Source organism: Falco naumanni, chromosome 14 (assembly GCF_017639655.2).
Source record: "Falco naumanni isolate bFalNau1 chromosome 14, bFalNau1.pat, whole genome shotgun sequence".
NCBI lineage: Eukaryota > Metazoa > Chordata > Aves > Falconiformes > Falconidae > Falco > Falco naumanni.
The window spans coordinates 15,228,083-15,245,293 of record NC_054067.1 but is presented as its reverse complement, the minus strand read 5'-3'; the positions used below and the strand labels follow the sequence as shown (position 1 = coordinate 15,245,293).

Genomic DNA, 17,211 nt, shown 5'->3' with positions numbered 1-17,211 from the left:
TTGCATGCAAGGAGGTGAAATTCCGCATCCGACTGACCATCGCAGAGCCATAGCAGGCTGGGTGGGCACCGCTGGGGTCCCACACCATGGGGCACTCTCCAGGCAAAGTGTCATCATCGACCCTTTTGCTTTGCACAACTCATGAGGCAAAATGTTTTCCCGAGAGAAATCGCTCATCTTTCAAAACAGATCCCTCTGTTTTCTGGGAGCACTTTTGTGGATGCAGACAAACGGTTAAACACATGTAGCTGTCTCCCGTGTTAACTTTCCTTGGTGTCACCAACAGATGATATCCTTTCAGTGCATGAAACCACAAAGTTGAAGTAAGTGAAAGTGTAGAAGAACCAGGGCTCAGATGGTGAAACCTTCCTTAACCACAGGCTGATAAAACGAAACAGTAAAAGTTTTTCCATGGTTGAGAATAGCCCTGTTATCTCTCAGGGAGGCAGCAAACCCTCCTCTCCAAGGAGCAGGCAAGTCGATAGTGCCAGGCCAGGCAGCCCTGGCATGCGTGTGCTCAGGGAGAAATGCTACAATATATTGCCATATACCAAGAGACACAAATAAACTCCATTACTGTTGTTAATTCTGCAGCGAAATTGTTTTTCCGAATCTTCCCCAAACCAGATGTGGAAATATTTAGCTACCTCTGCACTCCTCCAGCCCCGAGCCTGAACAAAGCGTTTCAAAGCAGATGAGAGGCAGGGGGAGGTGGAAACCGTGACTGGTTTCAGCGAAACTCATGGATTTCTCAATTCATGGTATCATTTACTGACATCATGAAACTAATTTGGGCTTTTTCTTCTGTCTCTTTACAGTTAGGTATTTTCCCCAAGAGGCTGAAATTTCTCTTTCTTTCAAACAAAATTGGGTTTCTTTCCTGTAAGGAGTACAGAAACGTAGATCCTGTTCCCAGAAGCAAGATTCAGAAATCGTTATTCTTTTTATTAGAATATTTTATTAGACGTAGTCAGTGCAAAAGACTAAACTAAAAGGCAGCAGCTCCAACAGACCATCTCATCACCAGCTCTCCCAAATCACATATCAGACTGGAAGACAAAGAGGAGGTTGCCTTGCTTCCCTCCTTGCCTTCACCCCATGAATTACACAGCCCTGCTTCTCCGGAGGTTTCCATGTCTCCTGCCTCCTGGGCGTGCTCCCGTGGAGCCAGGATGCTCAGGACCATGCGACGCACATGTCTGCGATGGGGTTGCTGGAAAGGCTGAGCAGGGCTGACCTCACCCTGGGTGAGGAGCTGGCTGCCCTGGGGACACACGCTTTGCAGAGGGTATGTAGCTATCCGGGAAGGAAATAGCCAAGCTGGCCGTGCCAGGCAGCCACACGATGGGTGACGTGATGGCAGGTGAGATTTGGTGTGGGTGAAAGGGAGCCAGGCTCGCAGGAGGAGCAGCCCCAGCACCTTTATCCTTGCCTGAGGCCAGGCGTTTGCACTGCAGGAGAGCATGAGGAGCACTTGCAAAGCGTTGTGTTGTAGGCTGCTCTGTGCATCCCCCGTGGGCAGGGTCCCCGGGCAGGGTGCCGAGCTGCACCGTGCCCAACCATGCAGGCAGGGAAGGTGCATCAGCAGCTGCCCCCCTGGAAGCTGATGCTGCCGTGTGGTCACGGCTCACCCACCGCCCTCCCAGACTGCAACCGGGGTGCAGACACCCACCTTTGTGCCTTGCCCACTGCCTGCCCGGCCAGCAAACTGGCCTCTAACACAGAGATCCTTCTGCAAACCATTGCGGCAGCAACCCCACAGCTGATGGGAGCATGGCCTCAGCTTTGAAGAGCTTGATTTTCCTTCTCCAAGGAGAGATCTTCCTGCCCCTTCCATTAAAAGGCACTTATTATTTCTGGCGGGTTTCAGCATCCACTGAAATAAATAATATCGGGCGAACTCAGACACGGTACGTGCTTTTTAAATTGTGCAGCTCACAAGGTGAACGGGCACTCTGCTGTATGCAGTGCTTAGACATAGGCGTGCATTTCTGCAGCAGCTCTGCTCCATCCCGTCACACCTGGCTGTGTCCCCCCGACCTGCGGGCAGCCTGGGGTCCCTGCCCGTGCCCCCACTCGCTGCCTGCGCACCCTTCTCCCACTCCCGAGAGCGAGAGCAACGTGTTATCGCACCCCTTTGACTTGACATTTCACGAAGGCGAAAATGAATGAAAGATGAGCACTGAGAGCAGAGAGAAGCACTAATTTAGGAAAAGTACTAATTAAACATATTCTGGGTGGTCTCATTTTGGCGTTCCGCCTTTTGGGTTAGACTGGTTTTGCTGCTGCTTCCCTCTCTCCCACGTTTTCTCCTCTCTCGCCTTTCCCAGTGCATTTGCTACCCCCACTGGGGATTTCCGCGGTGGCTGTCGCAAAGCCCCGCTGGCTGCCCCTTGCTCGGGTGCAGGGCAGGAGTTTTACCTCCATGTCCCCGGCTGCACCGCGTCCCTCCCTGGCACGCAGAGCCCCCGCTGCCCTACGCACGAGCCAGGGCAGGTCACCCATACAGAGACACACAGGCACCGCGAGCCCCAGAACAACTGCAGCTTTCAAGTGACAGATGTCCACCGATGATGTTAAACATATGCATATGGATACTATTCTCTGCAAATAATGCTACAGTTTGCAGTTTAGATGGAAAGCATAGTAATAATAAAGCTAATACTAGATTTCACTGGAATTGGGCCAGACATGGCAGGTAAATGTCTGGCCTCCTGTCCCAAATGACACTGTTTTAAGTGCATTTGCAAAGCAGTGCGTGGTGCAATCAATCCCTACACTGCATGCAGGTTTTGGCCTCCCACACATGCAACTTCTCCTCTTTGCACCTCGGACAACACAAGAAATACAATTTGAAGCCTGTTTTGCCGTTGCTTCTGCATTGTGCATTGCTGAATTAACTCTGGGTACAAGCCTGCAGTTTTGCACAGAAAGTCAGACCCTGTGTGGCTTTGAATTCCAGGTTCACCCCTCGAGCCTCCCTGCAAGTTGGAGGCACCATGAGACAGAAAGCTCTGGAAAAAGGGAAAATGCAAACAAAGTGACTCCCCATGAGCTCTGTGAGCGTTGACATTAGGGCATAAGCAATGCTTCTTCATCCCCTTTCTCTGAGTGGAAAACACTCTGTTGTACAATAGGTGTAACTCAGTGTACTGAGTAATTCAGGGTAAAAAGCATGTTTAAAGGTATATTGTGCCCTGCCCATCTAGAAACATAATTTACGTTCACCCTCAGGAGCCATGCTCATCTTCCTGTTAAAACCCTGCTAACAGGGGAACTGGTGCATGGTCAGCTTGCACACTCGGTGCCGTGATTTCCTCTTCCCACCCTGGAACACAGGGCTAGCAGCTGGGATCGGGTGCCTCGGCACACAGCGGCTATCCCTACTCCAAGCTGCCTTATTAGAAAGTAACACTTCTCTTTGGGAAAATGAGTGTCACCAACAAAAACCAGGATGGGGATTTTTAAAAGGAACGAAGACCTCTATGGGAGCTGGGTCCTCCAAAAGGCCCTTGAGTTAAGCTTCCCCCAGGGTGGGGGTGCGAGAGCCCCCAGAGAAAATGGGGTGGTCATGGGCTGGGGGGCCACAGGTCTGCTGCATGACCCTTCCCAAAGCCTTTCCACTCCTTCCCAGGGTGGGAAACCAGGGACACGCCAGCAGGCAGAGTGCTTGGGACTGACCTGCCAGGCTCCCGCCAGCATTTGGACCCTTACTCTTGTTCTCCACAAGCCCAGCCTGAATTTTGAAAGCAAATCTCTCTGGATTTTGATCTGGAAGGGCAGCGACCACAGCCCAATGCCCAGCATGGGAATGAGCTCCCTACAGACAGCAAAGGGCAAGGTGCTCCTCAGGAAAATCCCAGTGAGAGGCTTAAAACACAGCCGTGAGAGCACGGTGCTAGCGTGCAGGCAGGGGATGCTCAGAAGCCTCCCCAGCTCTCTCCTGGGGCTCCTGGCCTGGCAATGGACCTGCTTGCTTTGGAAATGGAGCTGGATCTCTTGGGAGCACCTGCCCAAGAGCAGTCCATGGGGCAACCAGCAACTCAGAGAACCCTGTTTTCCTGCTGGCTTGTCAGATGTCAGCTACCAGAGATGCACAGCTTCACTGCTTGGGTTTTCTTTTCAGCAGTTCTAGGAGCTAGCCTTTAGGAATTAATACATCTTCCAGGTAACAAGCCAGGAGCTAGAACATCTTTCCTTGGAGGAGGGCCAAAGCATCTAAAGACAACCACCAACACACCATTTCACAGACTCCTCGCATGTCTAAGGAATGCCTCTGGGGGCTATTGCCTTGAATTGTACAAAATAACTCTTGGACGATATCGTGTCATATGGCAGAGGTCCGCGGGATGGCCAAGGAGCATGATACAAAAAATATTCAGCTGGAAATATCAGTTTTTCTACTGTATCAGCATAACAAAGACTTTTGCAAATGTCTGATGTTGGGACTGGTTTGTATTGCAAATGTCCCTGTATAATCTACAGCTCTATTAAATAACACATTATCCTATCATGACATTTTGCTTTTCCAGGAGAGCACAATATTTATATGTACGTGCCCACAATACTGCATTTCTGACACAATACAGTATTAATGACAAATTGCAAGTTTGGTAACGTCAGAAGAAGTTTTAAACCTATTGGCTTAAGGGAAGCAAGACAAGCTTGTTTAGACACAGAAAAATCGCAACAGCAAAGTCATCATAAGCTGTTTGCATAAATATTGATCTTCAAAATTGTTCGCAGCACTCAGAAACTGCAGAGCTGCTATAATCGGTAATTTCTCAGTGCTATTTCAAATGCATGAGAGTTGCATTACTTTCAAGATGCAAGTGGCTGTTCACTCCCAGCTCAGCCCATCCACCGATGGCAGAAGACATCTCCGTAGCCAATGTGCTGGTGGTTATCCTACAGAGAGCCATGCCTCTGCTCCTTGCAGCAAGAGAAAACAAAGTGTAGTGCTCCAGCCCTTTTCGGAGTGACCTTCATAGGCAACTCCCCTCCCACCCCTCCGAGCTCTGCTTTTTTGTATCCTGCCTCCAACCCTTCTCATGCTGCATCAAAAAACCTCCGCAGCAGTTTCGGGTCGTGTCTCATGCAGCAGCATCTTCCCCTCTGCCCTCCTCTCCTTTCTGTGCTTGCTGTATTTGATGCATCCTTGGGGAAAGCTCACACTCCAGACCCCAAAGGGCTAGAAATATCCAGGGAAATGGGTCTGAGCTGCCCCCGGGCTCTGCACAGGCCCAGGTTGCAGCAGCAGCACTGAGGGTTTGCCTAGGACAGGCTGGAGCATCTCACTCTTCCCCAGCCTGAATTAAGTTGGAATAATTTACAGGCAATTTTCTATCAAGATGTCGGCCGCACTATCAACCCACCCCCTCCACTGCACATAATCAAAATATTTTGATAACCGAAAAATGTCAGGCAATACAGCAAATTTTGCAGTAAATAAATAGAGCAAATAACTGCAAAGAAAAACAAGGAGGGGAGGAGTGGGGAGCTGGTGCCTCCGCAGAACGCTTCCATCCCTGAACAACAAAAAGATCCTTTAAAATTAGTTTCGACAAAAAGAGTTACTTTTGACAAAAATAACCCTCCTTTAGCGGGAAGAGGAGGCTGACGGTAGGGAATCTCACGCTGCTGATTCACACCTCCCTGCTTTGGCAGGCCAGCGCTCCCTCCCAGCGTGCGGCACAGCCCCCGGCACACCGGCGGGGCAGCCTGGCCGAGGCCAAGCCGCTCTTCGCAGCAGACAAGTAGCGATTAGATGGATCGCCTGGCAAACGAGCCCTCAGCGAGATACCAAACACATACCAAATATGTGTGACAAATTGCAATGACAAGGTTGCGCTGGCAGGCTGGATGGCGGGTAATGAAATCCCTGTCCAGACAGTGCTACGCTCCGGGCGCTCTTTGAGCCAAGGGAAGGCAGGGGATGGTGCCAAAAGCCCATCAGCACGGCCACCACACCCGTTTTCCACATGGCAGCGAGTGGCCGAGGCTGCTACAAACACCGATGGTGCCCAGGAAGGCCAGGCTGGGACTGCCACACCATGTGCAGACCTGGGAGAACTGCAAAATGCCAGGGCCAGCGCACAAGGTCAGGTGAAGGAGAGTCATACAGAAAGCGAGCACAGAACCGCCCCTCCGGTCTGGTCGCAAGGGACCGAAGCGCTGGAGGAAGGGTTAGTGCAGAAGCCAGAGCTCCAGATGGGCAGTTTACTGCACCGCGTGGGGTAATGCAAGAAATAAAAAAGCACGGCTCCCCGCTCTGCACATCAGGAACCACGGGGTGCTGTGGCCACACACCCCCACACCTGCTCCTCGCCACCGTCCGTGCTCCCCGTGCCCCGCACAGCCCCTGCAGACACAGGGACCCACCTTCCCATGCCAAACCCCCGTGTCGGGCTGCAGTTTGGGGCTGGCCAGACACTCGTCCAGCAGCAGCCGCAGTTTATTAGCGCGGTAGCTGTGGGAAGTTTCCAGGCTGGGCAGGATGCTCTGGCAGCACCTGGGGGGTGGGGGGGTGGAGCAGGGTCCGCACAAGGCTCTCACTGCAACAGGAAAGCAAGGGCAGCGCAGCAATGCAGCTCTCACACCCAGGGGCTACTTTTGAAGAGACATCTCTCTTCAGCCATTTGTCCCCTCTGATGTCCCCTGTCCCACAAACGGCACTCCTCACAGGGCACATAACCGCCCAGCTTTTTGCTTTATTCTCTTTCCCCTTGCAGATGGTGAAGGTGAGCCTGGCATTTGGGCTGGACAAAGAGAATTGGTGTCTTCAAAGAAAGTTTCTTACCTTTGCCACCAGCCTAGAAGCCTGTGCCACCAGCACAGAAGGAGTAGCCGTGGCTCATCCCTGCTGCAAGGGGCAGAAGCATTTCAGCAGGCCACATTTAATGTGTGTGGTGCGGGGATGTTTGTTTTTTAACCAGTTCCATAGCTGCCATCTCTGCAAGGCACCACATTTTGACTATTTGACAAGCCCCAACCTGGCCAGGTGTCTGCAAGCCGCAGGCGAGGGAAAGCCGGCGGGCCTTGGCACTGCTCGCTACCTTCTCAGAGCAAAGCAGCGATGCACCGAGAGCCGGAGCAAAGCAGCGATGCACCAAGAGCCGGCGGGCTGTGGTGGAGCAGCACCCAGGCAGGGGCCCTGGCAGGTGTGTCCGTGGGAAGGCAGCACAGGGGGAAAGCAGCAAACAGCTTCCCTGGGGTATTTTGGGCTTTCTGCTTTCAGCCCAAGCGATGTGGGGCGCATCTCTGCTCGAGGAAGGTGGCCGTAAAGCATCCATCTGCAAAAATACCCCAGCAAACACAATCCCTCGCCCTCCCCCACGGTTTCTGCAAGCAGCATTCATTCCTTGCTCTCGCTGTAGATCCGGCATGCCGAGTCCTTTCTCCCCAAGAGTATTCTCCCTTTACAAAGCAAGATCATAAAGCAGTGACATAATCCAAGCTTGGCAAACACTTCTGCTGATGTTAAGCCAGTGCCTTTCGTGGTTCTCACTGCAGCTTTTGAGTCCACGATATAGATGGCGCAACCGCCTGATTAAATGTGCAGGAGCCTCCCAAGATACCATTTCATTTGAAACGCTGACATTTATATTTGACATTCCAATAAGTGTGGGGCTTTTTTTTTTTTTTTTTTAATTAGTTCTCGCAAGGGTGCGGGTCAGACACAGCTACACAATGAAGTTCTCCATCGAATAGGTATGATTCAAACAGATGACTCCTGGCCAGACTTCCTAACCCATCTACCTTGCAGCGAAGCCTCGAAGCCAAATTAATTAGAGGCCACCCACAAGCAGATGTGAGAGGTGTAGGTGAATCTCTTTGCCCATTCATTTCCCACCACATCTGCTGAGATCTCGATGTACACGCTCAGGGTGAGTGGGAGGGCTCTGGTGCTAAATAAACGACCCGATTCCTTTTGTCTTGGCACCAAAATGCAGCCAGCCAGTGAGGCCGAGTAGTAAACAATAGTAGTAACGCAGAAAAAAAAAAACCAAAACCAAAAAAGAACAGAAAAGAAAAGAAAAAAAAAAGCACATAAGATGCCTCAATGAAGAGGTGTGATTGTTGGCAAAACGTGTCCTGTTTGAGTTTATGGGATGTACAGGGCCTTTTTATTAGGGATACTTTTTGCTATTAGTGTAATAAAAAAGGACCAATTGTTTCTGCCATCTGAGAAAACTCTTGGAACAGGCAGAAATCCAGGAATAATTAAGAAAATAATAGTGCACACCCAACAAGAAAAACATTATTTGTTTAAAGATGAAGTCCCTCCAGAATACTTAGTAGTGATTGCGTTTCTTTCAAAAGGGGGGGAAAAACCCTGCTAAATGAAAAGCAGCAGCCATCAGCTAGTTTCTAAGATCTCGAGTGGAAAAAGCGCAGGGCTGTAATACCCTTCAGTGGTAAGACTTTTTCCGTTTTACCGCTCTTATCAGCCTTCGCAAGTTGCAAAATAATAGTGTTTTGCCCTTACATGTTTCCATCAAAGGATCAGAAGCGCTTCACAAAGCAGAATTAATTGAGCTTCACTTCTCACCTGTAAGAACAGAGCAATTATTTAGCAACAGGGTTGGGGAGTTTTTTGCCGTTTGGGGTGGGGGTAGAAGTAAAAATTGCAACAGGAAGGTTGCAAACCCACTGAGACAACAGGAGACTTCTTGGCTTTGTCCATTCCTGATGATGGATGAGATAAACCTTGAAGTTTGTGACCTTCAGATCCACGTTCTCCCTTTGGAAGGGACCGCTTTGCCCCAGCATCGCTCCTCCTCAGGCCTCAGCTTGCCAGGCTCCCACTGGCACGCAGCACCAGCCTCCCAAACTCCTCAGATTAAAACATTTTCAGAAAACCCGTGTCTCCAAACCACCCGCCTTCCCTGCCAGCGCGCCGTGGTGCCATCCCGCACCCAGATGGGCAGCGTGGGTGACGAATCCTGTTCCTGTCACTCCCGGGTGGCTCGGGGACAGGTTGTAAAGCTGTGCCAGTCATGCACGGGAGCATGGTGGGGAATGGGGAACGGGGAGTGGGGAACGGGGAGCTGGGAACGTCTCCGGAGCCGGTGGGTCGGGGAGGGGAAGGCTGCGAATGGCTGCTGGTGGAGAACCCCAGCATCACGGTAATGGAGGGGGGGGGAAGCCCCAGTTATAAACCTCGCCCCGATGCCCCGTGCCGTGCACGGACGGAGCCACACGTCGAACAATGAGAAATCAACTTTTGCTCAAGCAGCGCTGGAAAAGCCTCATCCCTCCTCCGGCTGGTTTGCAAGAGGCTGGGAACGGCGGCGGGACGAGGCCGCGGGGGCACAGCCCGTCTGCGGGCAGGACCGGGCAGGACCGGGCCCCCCACCCGTTCCGTGCGGCTCGGCTGGTTTATATACATTTACCCCCACCCGCAGAGAGGGCTCCCCGCGGGCAGCCCCCCGCCGGCCCGCTGCGCGGCACCGGAGCCCGGGGCAGGTGAACCCAGCTCGGGCGACCCGCCGGGCTGCCCCCCGCCGGCCAGCCCGCGCACCCACGCGGGAACGCGCCCACGGGAGTTGGGCGGGGGGGGGGGGGGGGGCCCTGCCGCTCCATCCCACCCAGGCCGGTCCCGGGACGTGCCCGCCCGGCTCCCGGCGGGAGCATCGCCCCGGCCCGCCCGGCTGCGCCCGCCCCGCCCGGCCCGGCCCGGCCCGCCCCGTCGGGCGGCGCTGCCCCGCCCCCGCTCCCAGCAGCCCTTGCAGCCGCCTACAATGAAATTTGCGAAGTTTTTTCGGTTTCGGCGCCATTTTCGAGTGGACTCGGAGGTGAGGAGGGAGGGCGGGCAGGGCGGCGGGGCCGGGGCGCCGCGGGGGGCCGACCGCCGCCCCCCCCCTTCCCTCTGCCCCCCGCGGGCGGGACGGCGCGGCTCGGCTCGGCACGGCGGGGGGGGGGGGGGGCGGCTGGACCGGGCGCGCTGCGCTGCCCCGGGGGGGGGGGGGGTGGGGGGGGCGGCACGGCGCGGCCCCCTCCCGCTGCCCACCCCCCCGCTCCGCCGTGGGCGGGGCCGCGCCGCTCCCGTTGCGGGGGAGGGGGGGGGAGGCGGGACACGGGCCCGGGAGAAACTTGCGGCGGGGGAAGGGAAAAAACTCCGAAAAAACTTTCCCGGCGCGGGGGGGGGAGCGGCGGCACCGCCAGCGCCCCCCGCCCGCCCGCCCGGCGCCGCACAAAGGCGGCCCCGGGCGGGGGTCGCGGCCCCGGGGGGGCGGCCCCGGGAGGCGGCCCGTGACGCAGCGGGCAGTGACAGCGGGGGCGGCCGGGCCGGGGGCGGGGGGGCGGGGCGGGGGCCCCCGCCGGACCGTTAGGGCGGGAGCGGCGCCTTCCCCCGCGCAGCGGCGGGGGCCGGTTCCCACGTGGGTGCGGGGCGCCCCGCCGAGCTGCCCCCACCCCCACCCCCCTTCCCCGGGCGCCTTTCCCTCGCGGGGATTTTATTATTAATAATTTTAATTTTTTTTTTTCCTGGCGTGGCGGAGCGCCGCGGCCGCCCCCCGCAGGTGTGGCTGGGCCTTGGCCGGGGGGGGGTGTGGGGTGGGATTTGCCCGTTTATATTATTTTTTTTTAAAGAAACCCCGGGGGCTGCGCCCCCGCTGCGCTGCCGTCGGGCCTGCGCCCCTCCCCAGCTCCCGCCGCCAGAGCGGGCGCACGGGGGAAAGTAGTTTAATACCTTTAAAAAAAATAAAATACTCGTATAACCAAAAAATACTTCGATGAAATAATTGAAACGATTAAAAAAAAAAAATTTGGCACCCAGCTTTTGCTAATTTTTTTTTTTTTTCCCCTTGCTGGTTACTCCTTTGTACAGGAAATTTGAATATCCTGGCAAAGGCAGGCTTCCAAGCTGCGCTCCGGCAGCCGCGGGGATGGGGGCAACGCACGCCGCCGGTTTTTTTCCTTTTTAATTGATCCCAAAGACGATATTATTCCCACATGCGCATCAGGTACAGCAAGACTTGTTTTTTTTTTTTTTACATTTAGAGAGCGAGTTTGCCCAAGGTTAAAACATCAGTTGCTACCCCCCGCACCCCTCAACAACAAAAAAAATATTGTGCTTGTGTGTTGTATGGTGTGGACGTGTGTAGGTGAGGGACCTTCTGCCAAGTTTCATCATCTTCTGCTCTGGAGAAGCCCAAAGAAAGTCTCGTTGCTCACCAGCAACTGCAAAAGTCTGTATTTAGTTAATCCACTTTGGTGGGAAATACAGTAAAACTGAACTGCTAATGCAATAAATATTTATGAAATATAAGAGGGAAGCTTTAACGCTTCAGGCGAACTGACCCAAATATTAAAAAAAAAAAACCAAAACAAAACTAAAAATGCTTCTTATGTTCTGAATTATTGTTCATCTGACAAAAAAAAATTTTTTTTTTTCTGTTCTTAACAAATAAACTTTGTAGGAATCAGGCTTCCAGATCTGTCCCTTGTTTAAAACTGGATGAGATGACAATGCAAAAAAATGGAAGTAACAAGAAGCATCATACTTTTCTTCTCAGCAGTGTTGAGAAAAAACTGTGGATCCTGGAATTTTACTGTGGATTTTACTGGTTTTCTGGAGTACTGTAAGTTGGAAGTTTTATCCCGCAGGCCTTTGCGAGCGCCAGTAGCTCTCCCTTGTGTTAACAGGCTCGCCTAGAGAGATACAGTTGATCCTGCTAGAAACAGGATCGGGGTCGAGTTTCACATCAAGTGAAGTTAACGAATTAATTTTTTGCATTATTTGAATTTGCCCTTTGTGGCTGCAGTTTGGTTTCGGGTGTTCTGCCCCACCTCGGTGCGCGTTCACATCGTGTGGTTTTCATGCGCGAAAGGTACGCTGGGCTAAAATTAAAACGCAGCTCGAATACACTGTTATTTATATGAAATACGTGTTGCATCTCTGACCTTTTTCTGGATAAATTAGTGAGAAAAAATTATTTTTAGTGAAGAGGATGAGAAGCTGTCTGCTGTGGTATGACTTTGACCTACGAGCAGGGAGAAAAATAATATTTTGTGCCACCCGGGAGGAAGCCTTAGCGGGCTAAGACGGGTGTCCGGGCGATGTCTGCGTGCTGCGTGACGCCGAGGGGATGCACTGTAGATGCCCGTGCAAATGAAAGTAACTTGCCTGCGTGCAGTTCCCACGTCGGACCGTTCGTGCTCGTTCAGTCATTTCTCTTTACGCAGCCCTCGCTCGCCTTCATCAGCCCTGCGAGGCCAGTCGTATCGGAAATGTAATAGCTGGAACCATTTGGTGGCTGTCGATCAAGCCTCGGGTCTGATTCCAGCTATTAGCCACATCTGTAAATATTAATACGTGACTTCTGTTGAAATTTCATTGTTCAAAGGGAGGCAGGAATGAAGATGGTGTGATTTTTCAGACCGGGGCAGATGCAAAGTGTTTCAGTGCTGCTACTCACCCCCTTATTTTTTGTTTTGGTACTGTAACTGTGTCTCGCTAATTAATGCCTGGGACATCTGTAACAAGATGATTTATTTTACTCTTTTTGTAAAATGGTAAATGCTGCTTTTTTTTTTTTTTCCTCCCCCCCCTTTTTTTTATTTTAATTCTTCTTTCAAATGAGAACAATGACTTCAGGATTTGTGCGTGTCTCCTGAAAAACTGTTCGATAGCAGAGTTGACGGGGTTTTTTTCCCTTGTGCTTTATATAGAGAGGAAATGCTTAATATTTACTTGATTTTGAGCTTACCTAGCCCAGAAGTGTGCGAGTCAGTGAATTCTCTGTATGCAAATCTGGCCTGTCACGGGCTCCTGTATTTATTTCCTTTCCTTTCCCATGGCGCTCTTTCTCACTCTTTTTTTTTTTTTTTCTCTTTTTTTTTTTTTTCTTTTTTTTTTCTGGTTACACTGTCAGTGAGGAGGAGGGACTAGGTTGTGTTTTAAGGGAACCCTGTATTTCAGCGTTAATTTGGCTTGGGTTTGTGCGTGTGTTGGGGCTTGGGGCAGGGGCTGGGTGGGTGTTTTTTACTTAATTGCCCAGTATACTTTGGCAAGCAGAAGTTGCATTGTTTTGTGAACTCCACTAATGGATTTTTCTGTGTTCAAATTCCCCAGTTATTTGGGGGATTTAATTAAACCTCCGTAGGTGGCTGGCTGACGTAGATGACAGGTAGAAGTCTCGATTTCTAGAAACAGCTGGTGTACGCGCCGCGGGCGTGGAGCCTGTGCAGCAGAAGAGCTGTTGTGATGCTTTGGCCTCGAGGTGCAGCTTTTGGGGTGGTTCTCTTGACATCTGGGGCTACCAGCACAGCAGGTCACTCCTGGCTGTGGTGGGGTGCTGCTCCAAGGTTGGGGTGCTTCTGGGATGCTGCCTCCTCCCATTAGCCCCTCTGCATCTTACCTGCGCATCCTAGGCATGGCTTGTCACCTAAATCACCATAAATAAGGTGTTTCTTTTGCTTCTGGTCCTAGGCATGGTTTGTCACCAGAATCAGTGTAAACAAGGTGTTTCCTTTAGGACCAGTAACTGATTCTGGCTGCTGCTGGTTTAACCCCTTCGGGGAGAGGAGGTGGGCTTGCTGCTGGCTTTCCCACTCAGCCCTGGAGCTGCCACTAGTTTCGCCCAGCAGGAGCCGTGCCATCCTGCCATGCTGTGCAGCACCTGGGTGACCAGTTGGGGTTACCAGTGTGCCCTGGGTGCTGCCACCGAGCCGCACTCCTGGCAGCAGCGGTGCCGGTAGCCCTGGCTGCAGGAGTGGGGAGAACAGGGAGAGAAGGGGTGCAGTCCCTCTTTCAGTGCCCCTTTGTAGTCAGCCCTATCTGGAGGTGAAAAGTTGATTTTTTAAATTTTTTTTTAATCCCCCCCCCCCCTCAATTTTAAGAATATTTGTACCCACTTGAGCCTTTGTGGTCTGGGCATGCCTGGGGAGGGGGACCGCTCTGAGGCTGCCCGACAGGCCAGCCCCCCTGCGAGTGCTTCGCCAACTCTTCTGTGTGTTGCTTTCCAGCTCCCGTTGAAGCGGCGACTGTCTGGTGTCCGGGGAGAGCCGGCGCAGGAGCCGATGCGCCTGCGGTCAGAGGTGAGTCAGGAAGGTAAGCTGGCGTGTCCCACCTGCTCCGAAATACCTGCCGCGCCTGCATCCCCCTGGGGAGGTGCAGGTTCCTCCTAAATGCATCTCCCTTCTTGGGCACCGCAAGGCAACACCTCGGAGGGGTCGGGAGAAACTCAGATTGGCCCGTTCGGCTGGCAGCTTTCTGGTGTAGCGCTGAGAATCCAAAGCACAAACTTAAGTTTGAAAGAAGCTGAAGTGCAAGATGGGGGTGATTCAAACCCAGAGCTTTCTATTGCTTGAAATAATTATGGTGTCATGTCATAAACACGCATATTTTCTCAGATACGTATTTCAGTGCCTATCCCAAATTTCCACTTGCCCAGTACTTGGTGTGAACATTGAATTTTTTTTTTTTTTTTTTTTCCCTCCATGTGCTGGAGAATAGACTGGTGGAGGTGATCTGAGCCCTCGCTTTGCAAAGTCCTCCTTGCTAAAAAGAGCTCTTGTCCCCCTTGTTGAACTAGGCTAAAGGCTGGTTTATATATACATGTATAAAAACATTAATTAAAACATGAACCTCAAGCACAATCAAAATGGGTTCTAGAGCCAAGCTTGTTTGCTATTACTTTTTTTTTTTTTTTGAGTCACTTGAAGAGATGAAAGAAATAAGACTACGCAGGTACAGTCAAGTAAAAGATTGTTACAGAAATAATTAATGGTAAAATTACGTGTGGCGTTGTTTTGTTTTAGCTTGTACAGGTTTAACTTCCTCTGGGTGCTTGTTGGCTTTGCAGTAAGTAGCAGTTGCTCGTTAGAGAGTTGGAGCTGGTGCTGTTGGTATTGAGGACACTGAAGTGGTGAAAAAAATCTGCTTTTTTTGTTGGCAAATATTTGATTTAAAATCTGCAGTAATCTGGCATGGGTCATGAGAGCTTTTGAAATTCCTATTTTTAAGTTTGCTAAACAGGCAGGGACTAGGAGGAGGACAAACTGGAACTTGGCGAGGTGGCGTGTTTAGCGCGAGGGGACGGCACAAGCATTTGAACTAATGGCATCATTTCTGACATTGTTCAGGTTTTTTTGTGATGCTGCTTTTTAAGAAAATGAATTGAAGGAAGTTGTCACATAACTGGGGGGGGGGAGGGGGGCGGGCGGGGGGGGAGTTGAAAGGAAACACAAAAAATGTCAGGCTATCTGCACGGCTCCTGCACAGCCCTCGCAGGCTGGCTTGTAAGCGCCTTCAGCAGTTGCATGCTTCAAAGCTCCTGCCTCCTTTCTGCCCTGCACTTGTTTTCTTCTCTGGTACAGGCAGGGGAGGCAATGGAGTGCCAGGGTATCTTTAATTTCTGGTCACGTAAGGTTTGTCCATCCAAATAACTGAGCACGTCGTCTAGCCTTTCAAAAAATCAACGTTTTTCTTTTTTTAGATTTCTCAAAAGTCAAAATGAGCTGAATAAAAACATTTTAAGGAAGACTTAACAGGTTTGAACTATTGGAATTGGGATTTATTTATCTGAAATATTAACATTGCAACTCCTGGAAAGTCCTTGATGTTCAGCAGCCCCTAAGAGGAAAGTACAAGGTAATGTTTCCCCGCAGACCGTTTGGAAGGGTCAGGAAGGTCTGCGGGCTCCTTACAGTAGCAAAAGCAGCAGATCTGCTAGATTTGCAGTTCTGCAAGTGTAGATTTGCCAGGACCCAAATACGAAGTATGTTTTGGGGGTGGGGGAAACAGTTAATTTCTGATTTTGTTTCTGAAACTGGTTTGTTTGCACTGTGTAACTGCTTGTTCTCTTATAGTTACAGACTTTGTGATAGCACCCGTGAAGAAAAAAAAAAAAACCAAACAAAAAAGTCCCATGGTGGTGGTAATGCATGCACGTTAAATGTCTTCATTGTAGAGTGTTCTTCAGTACCTTATATCATGGTTTAAAAAAAAAAAAAAATATTCAAAATACCATTTGGAATGTCAACATTCAGTGGGCTTTGAGGAGATGTAGCAGCACATCATGGTTTGTAGGGACAAGGAGATACAGACCATTCTGGGCTGCCTCATTACCTCAAGGATAAGACAAGAAGGTGAGCTTCTGGTTATCATAGATGTGGAAGCTAACGCATTCCCATGTGTCCCTTTAGTTCAGGTGAACAGGTACGTGTAGATAAGTTCTGCCGGTGCTCGTATCTGCGCACACCCTTTGCAGCTGCTACAGGTGCATTCCCTATGGGTCTGTGCGCATGTCTCGGCGGGGCTGGCCCTGCAGGCAGGGAGGACTTGCGGCTCCTTTTTGTTCTCCAGCATGGGCATGGCCGATGCTGGCTCGAGCACTGTGCCTTCAGCTGGTGCCTTACCCCTCACCTCTTGCTCCTCGGTCCTTGCCCCGGCAAAGGATCGGCCAAGGTACTCTGTCGCCATGTGTTTGGGGGTGGGGAGAAAGGAGGGGGGGCTGGAAGCCGTGGCGAGGCGCTAGGATGGAGAGCTGTCAGCAGTGCTCTAGCAGCACGTAAATACTGGAGTTTGGGATTGCCTGTTGCTCTCCAGTATTGCATTGCTGCTTTAGTGAGGCTGGAAATCGGTCCCTGCCGCAGGAGCCGGGGCCCTGGCTCTCAGGGTGCGTCCCCAGCACCCCCCACGGTGCCTTCCACGCTGCTGCTGGGGGGCTCTTGTCTCCCACACTAATAAACCACTGCGGAGGCAGCAACGAACGAGGGCTTGGTGTTGTTAATGGGGGGGGGGGGGGGGGGGGGCTGCACAGGGGTGGAGTGGGCAGAGGGTACTGCTGTGGCTGGGAGACTGGGATGGTGCTGAGCCCTTCCCAGCATCTATGGGGAAGGGGGGTACATGGTGGTGGGCAACAAAGGATGATGCTGCTGCCAGCAGCTGGGGAGGGGTTGGTTCAGCAGGATGGGAGCTTCCTAGGGGGGTGGGAAGGAGGGGCCCTGGGCTTGTGTCTGGGGTGCTCCTAGGGAAGCCCTGCCCTGGGATGGATCACTTTTCCCCAGACCCAAGCAGCTCCCCATTGGGGCACCCAGGTAAGGCTCAGCCGGGGTAGGGGGGCTGCCCATGGCCAGCACCCACACGGCACTTGCGTCATGGTGCAGAGGGTGGGGTGGGGTGGCTGGAGCACCTCAGGGTTTGCCTGCTGACAGAGTGGTGCAGTGGTGAGCTCCTCCAGAGCAAGCCCAGCCCCAAGGTGA

The 17,211-nt window shown here is 52.1% G+C and overlaps 2 long non-coding RNA genes across 2 annotated transcripts; both read left to right on the top strand.

The window, feature by feature from the left end:
* The first annotated feature begins 9,717 nt into the window (after positions 1-9,717).
* On the top strand, positions 9,718-15,168 carry LOC121097602. Its single transcript, XR_005831013.1, has 3 exons — positions 9,718-9,797; positions 11,424-11,585; positions 13,972-15,168. It is a non-coding gene; the product is annotated as an uncharacterized LOC121097602 (long non-coding RNA).
* Positions 15,169-15,177: 9 nt separating this feature from the next.
* On the top strand, positions 15,178-16,719 carry LOC121097603. Its single transcript, XR_005831014.1, has 2 exons — positions 15,178-15,598; positions 15,817-16,719. It is a non-coding gene; the product is annotated as an uncharacterized LOC121097603 (long non-coding RNA).
* The last annotated feature ends 492 nt before the right edge of the window (positions 16,720-17,211 follow it).